We start from the raw sequence: 10,731 nt of genomic DNA, 5'->3' as shown, positions 1-10,731 counted from the left end.
CCTGCACAACAAAGCACCAGCACATGTAGCGGCTTAAAGCAACAACGTGTGGTTCTCTGAGTGAACATCACGGAGGTGTCTCTTTTGGGGTCAATTACTTGTGCTCCACAAATGTCTGCTGGGTCCGTTGTGCAGACACTGTAGTTGCCTGGCAGTGGACAGCTTCATTTGCACGTCTGGCAGTTGGCTGGTTGCCATTAAGATTAAAGGAGCCGGAGATCACTCGTCAGCGACACTAGTGGCCATGGCTCCCGCATCATGTGGCAAGCCGGTCTGAGTTCACACATGTGCTGGTGGTGGCGGCAGGACTTCCAGGACCAGCCAAACCCAGCAAGCCCCAACACGCTGTTTTCCAGCCCCTTTGTGCGTCCCGTTTACTAATGTGTAGAGCAATCTGTGTGGAAAAGTACATCACAAGGCTAGCCCAAGATTAAAGGATGGGGCAAGAGATCTTGTGGAGGCCAAGTCTGTTGTGAACGATAGGTGTTAACTGCAAATGAATGCACATTTATTGGAAAGGTAGAGTTACAGAGCTGGAAGGAGAGACAAGTAGGAGAGAGATCGTCCGCCCACTGCGCCATTCCTCGGATGATCGCCATGGCCAGGCTGGGCCAGGCTGGGCCAGGCTGACTAGGATGCTGGCTCCTCAAATCCATTCAGTGGGATTCCTTCCCTCTCCCCAGCACAAGGAGCCTCTTCACACATGGATCACCCTATTCATTTATTTAGCCCTTATGTCCCAGAAAATTCCTTGGGCAACATGGCAGGGGCAGATAGCTGACTCACTTCAACGCACTTTATTTCTCTGCAGGATCTTGACCTAGTAAGTCCTGTCTGCTTTGGTTCCTATCTTCCTATCTGTTGTTTTTATAGTTATCTGACTCGGGAGGATTGCTGTATTCCACCTTTATGTTTGTTTTTGCAGGACAGCTAGTCTGTTACAAGTCAACCTTTCACAGATGAAAGTACAAGTTTCCTTCACTTCACTTTTCAAGGATGTCAGAGATCTATGCTGTGCCTGAAAAAACATGCTTTCTCTGCTGTGCAAGTATGGAAGGCTTCTGGCAGCGTTGTGTGTCTTCTCGACCTCGTTGCTTTAGCTGACATTCGGCCTCACGCAAATTGGGAGGATTCTGACAGTTTGGCCACACATCCTGCAGCTCTCCTTCGGTCTCTGACAACCTGAGGTTTCTCACACTGACCGGTCTCTGTGGGAATACAGTGCCTTTCCCGGGCTACTTAGCAGCCAGAGTGAGGCTCCGGCAATGTCAGATGATTCCCCAAGGAGGGGTGGTTGGTCTCTGAGAATCCACTGGGGTAGAATCTGGGGTCGTGCCATCCAACGTCTGACAAGAGAAACTGGCTCAAGTCAATAACCCTGCCATAAGACACGGCCACTCCACGCCTAGGGAGATGGTTTCCATAGGAAATAAGAGTAAAATAATCACTTTTAAGTCAGAAAGAAATGCCACCGAAGTGTCCAGGTTTGAAAATAATATAAAATAATGGAGGCCATGTTTGACAATTCGGCTTCTTTAGTTTTCTTTTTTTTTTTTTTTTTTTTTTGGCTTCTTTAGTTTTCAAGCATCCCTTGTGACATTCCTCTGACTCTGAGGAAATGGAGAGGAGATAGTTTCTCGCATCCGTCATGAGTACTAAAACATCTTCAACCTTTTCCACAGTTCAGAAACGCAAAATCCAGGCACCCAGTCATGTTTCCTATTCTTCTTCTTCTTCTTTTTTTGGTCTTTTGAGAGCTTTTCTTAAGTTGTTGAGTCTTCTTTTCAACAGGCTAAGATATCAACAAATTATCATGATACTCTCTTTCAAGAAATAATTTGTTCTGATAAGAAAAAAAAGCTTTTTCTGTTTTTTCTTTCATTTATTTTACTCTTTTCTGTAGGTATCCAGAAGTTGCTTTTTTTCTTGAACCTTTCTTTAATAAACCAAAATTTTAAGAGATTTATTTTTTTATTTTTATTTATTTGAAAATCAGAGTTCCAGAGAGAGAGAGAGAGAGCGAGCGCTAGAGATCGTCTGTCCATGGGTGGCTGCCAAAGTCAGGGCTGGACTGGGCTGACGTCAGGAAGCAGGAGCCTCATCTGGGTCTTCCACACGGGTGGCACGTGCCATCTTCTGCTGCTTTTGCCAGGTGTGTTGTAAGTGAGCTGGATCAGAAGTGGAGCAGCCAGGACTCGAACTAGTCCCCATATGGAATGCCTCCGTTGCCGGCAATGGCTTTATGCACTGTGCCACAGTGCTAGCCCTAAAGAACCGTTTTAAATCTTGCCCTTTCCCTTCTTACTGTGACACCATTTAGGTTACAGATATACACACTTGATTGTGAACAATGTGAAACATACTTTAAATAATTAAATAGTAAAATTATTTTATCAACTGCTGCTTTTGGTGGAGCAACTTGACCCACTAACAACAGAACTAGACGAGGCGTGGTCAGATAGGGGAGGGCACCCTGAGAGAACGCTGAGTCCGCTGACTTGCCCATCAACGCCTGGGTGAGGTGAGGGACTCATCCACCTGCTCACAGATCTGAAACTGACCATGCTATTTCTGAGTTCTCCAACTTCAATGAGATAAAGAACTTTAGACTTTTTTTTTCTAAATAGACAAGAAAGGTAAATTCAAATAACATCTCCATCATGAGGTGGAGCTGTGCTCAGAAATGTCTCCAGGCTGTATTTTTGTTGCCCAAGAACGTATCTTCCCTAGCAGCTGGATCACAGAGCACTCATGCATATATGCCCAAAGGAAAGTGACTGTTTGCCAACGAAGTCGCTATAGTCAGGTTATCCTTGCCGGGGCTGTGTGATTCCTGAGCATGCCAGCTGCATCTGCTACTGCTAGAGAATTTCAGTTTCTTGAAGGAGCAAAAAGTGATGCAAATGCAAAGATGCTGTGTGATGTGCCTTGCTACACAGAGAGAGTCTGAAAGGGGCTGGGGAGGAGCAACACTAAAAGGAAGTTAAAAAAAATGGAGATGTTTGATCTTGTGGTAGAAGATACCTCACACCCTTCTGTGATTAAATTCTAAAAATTTAAAAGAGATAATTTCATTTATGTGAAAGTCAGAGTTACACAGAGAAAGGGAGAAACAGAGAAACATCTTCAACCTGCTGGTTCACTCCCCAAATGGCTGCACCAAATGGGGCTGGACCAGGCCAAAGTCAGGCACCTGGAACTCCATTTGGGTCTCCCATATGGGTTTAGGAGTCAAGTACTTGGGTCTCTCAGTGCTTTTCCAGCAGATTATTAGTCAGCAAGGACTCCAACTGGCACCCCTGTGGGATACTGGCATTGCAATGCGGCTGTGCCCCAAAGTGAAAATTTAAAGCCACTTCCTTTTAGAAATCAGGTTGCCTGCCAGGAGCAATCAACTCCTCTCCCCCATTTTGTGTAGTTCCAAGCAAATGATGCAATATTTTGAGCCTGTTTCCTTATCAATAAAAAGAGGATAATAATAATAATAAAATCTACCTAGCTGGAGTTCTGTGAAGATGAAATAATCCCCATAATTAAATGCTTAGCATATAATGATCCTCAAATACCTCCTGGTTTATATAATATATTCTCATTGTATGTGGTACGGTCCCATACAACCTGGCTAAGGTGAATGGAAGAAAAGCAGTTCCTTGCCCACTTGCCATGCATCCGTTGCCTGCCCAGCCTCTCTCATTGTCTATCATCACTTCAAGGGAACCTGGAGAAGAGGGAGGAACACATGTCATACTTGTCACACTGTGGGCCCTGCCCAACAGCGGTCAGGCTAGGTGCAGGCATTGTCTTCAGTTACCAAAGGGCTGCCAAGTGCATTCATCATCAAGGCCTTGGTCTTGCAGAAGCACTTTTTTTATTTCTTTTTTTTTTTTCCCGTGAAGCAGAGCCTGCAGACCCACTGACAGATTACAAAAGAACCGGCTGCTTCACGTCTCCGGCACAGTGCCGAATAGAACAGTGTGTACAGGTTGCTAGGGACTCCTGTGTGGGTTTCTAGGCGAACTGTCATCTCAACACCCTCGAGTTCCTACTCAGGCTATTTCTAGGATGCTGACGACAACCTGCTTCAGCACCTGAAGCTCTCTGATTCTTTCACAATTGGTGCCTTCTTCCCGCAAACCCTCACAGCCAACTCCCCGTGCGTCATGCGCTGCCTCAGAGGGCAGGGTGACCTCCAAGTTCAGGGGCAGCATCCTTCTGCCAGAGCTCCACGCAGCCCTCTCACACTGCCTGCCACCTGCCCCTTTCAAAACCTGGCCCTTTGCTGGCTTCTCGGGTCATCCTCCCTTCTGACTAATCGGTCCGCAGTCTTTGCCTGCTCCCTCTGCTGTCCGTTAAATACCAGCAGTCCCCAAGGTCCTGCCTGAGCTTCATTCTTGTGCTTGCTCTATATTTGTTCCCACTTGAGTTCATCCATTCTCTTACTTATTAAAATAATGAACCAACGCAGAAAAGCTTGATGAAGTTAAAACACACACACACAATTCTAAACATAAACATTGGCTACCTATGTATATCTATGTACATAATAGCATAATTTTATAAAACTGGGACCATTGTTTACATGTTTGATAGCCTGTATGTAAAATTCTGGAAATGGGGAGCATTGTTTGTGGCTTAGTTGGTCATGCTGCTGCCTAAGATTCCGTGTGGGCAATGATGGTTGAATTCCAGCTGCTCCATTTCCAATCCAGCTCCTTGCTGATGTGTCTGTGAAGGCAGTGGAAGATGGCCCAAGTCAGGGCTCCTGCATCCATGTGGGAGACCTGGATGAAGCTCCTGGCTCCTGGTTTCAACCTGGCCCAGCCCTGGCTGTTGTAGCATTCAGACAGTGAACCAGTGGATGGAGGATCTCCCTCCCTCTCTTCCTTTCAAATAACAACTCCACCTTTCAAATACATAAATCCTTAAAAAAAAAAAAATCCACAAACATAACTTAACTAGAATTATAGGTCCATGCAAGGTTTTTCTTGTCATTTTCAGTGCACTGTGCTGTATGCACTTGCTAGGGCTGCTGTAATAAGAGGTTAAAATGACAGCAATGCATTCTACACAGCTCAGGTGCTGGAAGTCTGACACGAAGGTGTGAGTGGGGGTCCCTCTGTTGAAAGCGGCTGTCTTCTCTGTGTTAGGACAGCCCACTCCGTGGGCCCTGTCTCCAGATGCAGTCACATTCTGATGCTGGTGGTGAGGATGGCACCACATAAATCTAGTGTCATGGGGACAGTTCAGCCTGTAACACACATGCTTCAGTGACGTCTGTGGGAGCTACTTTCCCCCGCATGTGAGCAACCCTGTAACAGCTGTCCTTTATCCTTGGCTGTAGAATTTTCCTCCCAGTGGATGATGAGCAGAGTTTCAGGAGACGTCTGGACCAAATTCCAGCTTGCCCTGGGCTGCGGACACGTCGTCACTCCCGGCCCTGTGGCTGTGCTCTTGTGTGAGCATCCTCACCGCGGCGCTCTTACAGGCAGAGCTCCACGTTCCAGCCCTGTCATCACAGTTGATGGCAGAGGCTGGCTCTCACCTGTCTTGGCATCCTCACGGTGTGGGGACCAGGCCTAGCTTCTGAATGGAAGGAATTCACTGACATGACTCAAATTTACCCGGGGTGCTCAATGCTTTCATGATTAGAAGCTTACATTATTCATGCCATTTAAGCTCCTTTTATCTTCTCCATTTTTCTTCTTCTGTTCTCACTGTAAGCCAGAAGAGACTTTTCAAAGCTTTGCCTCAAGCTCCCTGCACAACTTGAGCTCACCTAGATTGCTATACGGGTTTCATTGTAAAACACGCAAATGCTGAGCAAATGGAATCGTTATTGGCCACTTTCCCTTTTGCCAGGAGGAGAATAAATATTTGGCAGAGAACTAGTGATTGAGAGTAGGTCACATGGCAAGTTTTAGGTGTGGGCAGAGTCATCGCTGGGGTGACACGGGGTTCACCCTTCACAGGGTGGCAGGGTTCACGCCAAAGTTAGCACTGCACCCCACGGGCACTTGGCTGCTGAGTTAAACAAGTTCCTTCTTTTTCCCTGGTGCTCCTTCTGATTCATGCTTGACAGCTTGCATATTTTGCAAACTCTTGTGATTGCTTAACCCCCCAGAGCCATGGTTAAGGCCACTAGAGGGTGGAAAACTAAACCAGGTAGAGTGCTTGGCAGGTGTGACCTAATGGGAGACCACATCCTTGGGGGCATGTCCTCAGAAGGTAATCCTCACCAACGGTCATTTGTTATAAAAGCTTGGCTTGTGGGGCAGGTGCCATGGAGAGCAAGCTAAGCCTCTGCCTGTAGCGGCAGCATTCCATAAGGGTGCCTGTTTGAATACCACTGCTCCACTTCCAATCTAGCTCTTTGCTGATGGCCTGGGAAAGTAGTAGAGGATGGCTCAAGCGCTTTGGCTCCTGTGCCAAATGTGTGCAAAAATATGTGGAAGATGTGCAAGAGGCTCCTGGCTTCAGCCTGGCCCAGCTTCAGCCACTGCAGTCATTTGGGGAATGAACCAGCACATGGAAGATCTCTCTGTCTCTCTCTGCGACTTTGCCTTTCAAATAAAAATAAATAAAATCTCAAAAAACAAAAGCCTCAGTTGGATCCAGCCGCTCTTCCTGCATTCTGGCTCAGCACACACTTCACCAGTCATCCACCTCTCTCCACATGTCAGTGGAACCACTTGATCTTAGCCTTGAAACTCCACACTGAGTAAATACAGCTCTTCTCTTTGAGTTGAGCTGGCTCAGGGTTTTCTCTGTGGAATTGTAAAAGCTGATATGTGGCCTAAACCTGAGGGAGCAACACTGCATCTCAGTGCATCAACAAGACAAGGAGGGACACGGCCTCAGCAGCTATAGAACAGGCTGCCAGAGGATAGATTTTTTTGGAAATATTTATTTATTCATATTTGAAAGGCAGAATTAGAGAGAGAGAGGTCTTCCATCTGTCGGTTCAATCCTCAAATGACTGCAATGGTCAGAGCTGCACGTGTCTGAAGTTGAGAGTCGAGCCAGAAACCTCTTTTGGGTTTCCCTCATGGGCACAGAGGCCCAAGCACATGACCATCGTCCACTGCTTTCCCAGGCACGGTAGCAAGAAGCTGGATTGGAAGTGAAGCAGCTGGAACTTGAATGGCTGCCCGTGCTGCTGGCAGGAAAGTAAGGTGTAACATCACAGAACCAGCCTCACAACAGAGAGATTTTTATGTGAGAAAACACGTTGTTTTAGCAACACTTGCACTTTCTTTTTTTGAGAGATTTATTTTTAAATTTTTATTGGAAAGTCAGATGTACAGAGGAAGATCTTCCATCAGATGTTTCATTCCCCAAGTGGCCACAACAGCCAGAGCTGAGCCAATGTGAAGCCAGGAGCCCTGGAGCTTCTTTCGGGTCTCCCACATGGGTGCAGGGTCCCAAGGCTTTGTGCTGTCTTTGATTGCCTTCCCATGCCACAAGGGGGGAGCTGGATGGGAAGCGGGGCCTCCGGGATTAGAACCAGCCCCCATATGGGTTCCTGGTGTGTGAAAGATGAGGACTTCAGCCACTAGACTACCTGGCCCAACACTTGTAATTTCTAAACAGACTGAGGTTTGAAAGTGGACAGGTGATCTCATGTTTCACAACAGTATTCAGAAAGATCTTAGGCATGCGCGCTCGGGTCATAGTACAGTCAACTCCATCGCGCCCGCTTCAGCTTAAGCAGTAAATCATTACAGATTCAATTTAAACTCCAGATCTCCCTCCTGCTTTTCTTTTTGCCCTGGCAAAATAGCAAATATCCTGAATTTTGTACTTAGCATCCTTTTGCATTTTAGTTTTGAATTTTAGTAACAGCAGCAATGTACTTTACCACAATTTGGGTAAAAGATATCACATGCAACTTATAGCAAGTTTATCTTTTCTCTTCCATATCATAGTTTTTAAAACTCTAAGCTTGGGGCTGGTGCAATCGTATAGTGAGACCCACTTAGGTGTTGGTCAAGGGCAGGATGGCCCTTTTCTTTCTTTATTTTTTTTTTTAAAGATTTATTTATTTTTATTTAAAAGGCAGATATACAGAGGAGTAGAGACAGAGAGAAAGATCTTCCGTCCGGTGGTTCACTCCCCAAGTGACCGCAACAGCTGGAGCTAAGCCGATCCGATCTGAAGCCAGGAGCCTCTTCCGGGTCTCCCACATGGGTGCAGGGTCCCAAGGCTTTGGGCCATTCTTGACTGCTTTCCCAGGCCACAAGCAGGGAGCTGGATGGGAAGTGGAGCTGCTGACATTAGAACCGGTGCATATATGGGATCCTGGCACATTCAAGGTGAGGGCTTTAACCGCTATGCTATCACACCGGGCCCAGAATGGTCCACTTTTAATCTAGCTCACTGCTAACACACCTGGGAAAGCAGTGGACAATGGCTTGGGTGCCTGGGCCTCTGCACAAATGTGGGAGAGCCACGTGGTTTTGGCCTGACAGAGCCCATCATTGCGGCTATTTAAGGAGTGAATCAGTGTATGAAAGATCTTTCTCTCTCAGTAACTCTGCCCTTGAAATAAATAAATCTTTAAACAAAACAGGAACATTCCCAGGTTTATTCTTACACATCTGTTGCATTTAACTCTTGCGTAAGATTTCATTACGTGACTAGCCAACCATTTCTTGATAGAGTTTCTTAATAATGATCACATGCTTGACTCTGGTTTCATCTTTTTTCCTTGGTCTTGGACAGGTTGCTCTGCATGCACCTGTGACCTGGAAGGCAGCGCCCGCCAGAGCCCTGCTGCTTCCCCGCCCCACTGATGCTAGAGATGATTGCCGCTGTGCCTTTTCTGCTTCACCTGCGTTTCCTGATTGGGCTGGTCCCGGGGAGAGGATCACACAACAGCATTTTCTTCATCAGTCCTGGAGCTAGAGATCCAAGTTCAAGGGGCTCACCTCTTCAGTTCCTGGTGAGGGCCGTTTTCTGCTCTGCGGAGGCCCGTGTTCTCACAGTGTCTTCACAGGCACAGGAAGAGGACACACGCTCTCCCAATCCCCTTCATGAAGGTGTCATGAATTAGGTAACTTGACGTAATTACCTCCCCAAGATCCCTGCCCCCGGAGATCGTCACCTTGGTATTTGGGGGAACACACAAGCACTTAGTGCACTGCACTAATCTAGATCCGACTGCTCATATTGCATCTTTAAATAGAGGTGTGAAAAAATCCAAAGATTAAACTGTCAGTTTACATAGGAAAAGGAAACTTGGCCGAGGATTTTATGTGAGTGAGCACTGAATTATCCCTACCTCTCATGGAAATCAACTCCATATGGGTCGAAGGCCTAAATTTACAGCCTGAGACTGTGACACTGCTGGAAGAAATCCTAGGAGAAGCACTTCAAGACGCTGGTGTAGGTGATCCCTTCTTGGGTGAGATTCCTAAAAGGGCAAGCAAGCAACAAAAGTGGAACTAGACAAACAGGATCCGCTCAGTCCCAGCGGCTTCTGCACAGCGAAGGCGTGATGCGCAGAGCCTAGAGTCAGCTGATGGGAAGGGAAAAAACATTGGCAAGCCACTTATCCAACAAAAGATGAATACGCAGCATGTTAGCAACTCGAAAAGCTCCACAACACACACAACCCACCCAGCTAAGGAAACGGGCAAAGGACTTGGACAGACATTTCTCAAGAGAAGAAATACAAATGGCCAACAAACAGATGGAAAACATGTTCAAGCTCACTACCGTCGGGACACACACCAAAGCCACAATGAGATAACACCTCACACTCACAGAAAGGCTAGTTCCCAAGACAGAAAGAGAGCAATAGATGCTGGTGAGGATGTGGAGGCAAGGGAACTGGTACAAACTGTTGGTGGGAACACAAACGAGCCCAGCCACTGTGAAAACCAGTGTGGAGATTTCTCTAAAAACTACAACTAGACTTGGCATATATTCCTGCATTCCCACTGCTGGGTATATACCCTAAAGACATGAACTCATTATGTCAAAGAGATGTCTGCTCTACTATGTTTATAAGCAGCACGGATCACCACCACAGCCCATATATGGAATCAACCAAGATGTCCGTCATCAGATGAACAGATAAAGAAAATTCATCCAGCAATAAAAGGAATGAAGTATCTTCATTTGTCACAAAATGGTTGGAACTGGAGGATAGCTGAGTGAAATGAGCCAGGAATAGAAAGACAAATTCTGCAGGTTCTGCCTTAGTGTGGGAGCCAAAAAACAAACAAACAAACAAACGCCTGTGATGATCAGTTTTGCTGCAAATAGTGTTTCAAAAAAACCTGGTTTTAAATATTTATCAAATTGGTATGAATTATATACGACTGGAGTTTTAATGATGTAACTATTCATTTAAATAGGATGAATACCTTTTCTGTTTGAACATTGTTTATATTCTTCCTGGATTATGGTTTTTTACTTTTCATTTGTTGGACTCTTTAGTATAATCATTAAGCCTTTGAGCATAAGGCAAATTTAAAATGTTATCTTAAATGAATTAAAAATATGAAGGGGACAGGCATTCGGCCTAGTGGTTAAGACGCCTGAGTGCCAGGGTGCTAGGGTGCTGGGGTTTTGTACCCAGCTTTGGCTCCTGACTGGGTTTTTGCTCATGTAGATCCTGGGAGCCAGAAGGTCTGCTCGAGTGGTTGGGTCCCTGTAAGCCCTGTGGGAGAGCTGGGCTGTGTTCCACGCTCAGTCTCTGCCTTGCCGGCATTTGGAGGGTAAACC

This window comes from Ochotona princeps, chromosome 1 (assembly GCF_030435755.1).
Source record: "Ochotona princeps isolate mOchPri1 chromosome 1, mOchPri1.hap1, whole genome shotgun sequence".
Taxonomy (NCBI): Eukaryota; Metazoa; Chordata; class Mammalia; order Lagomorpha; family Ochotonidae; genus Ochotona; species Ochotona princeps.
This window is presented reverse-complemented; position numbering follows the sequence as displayed.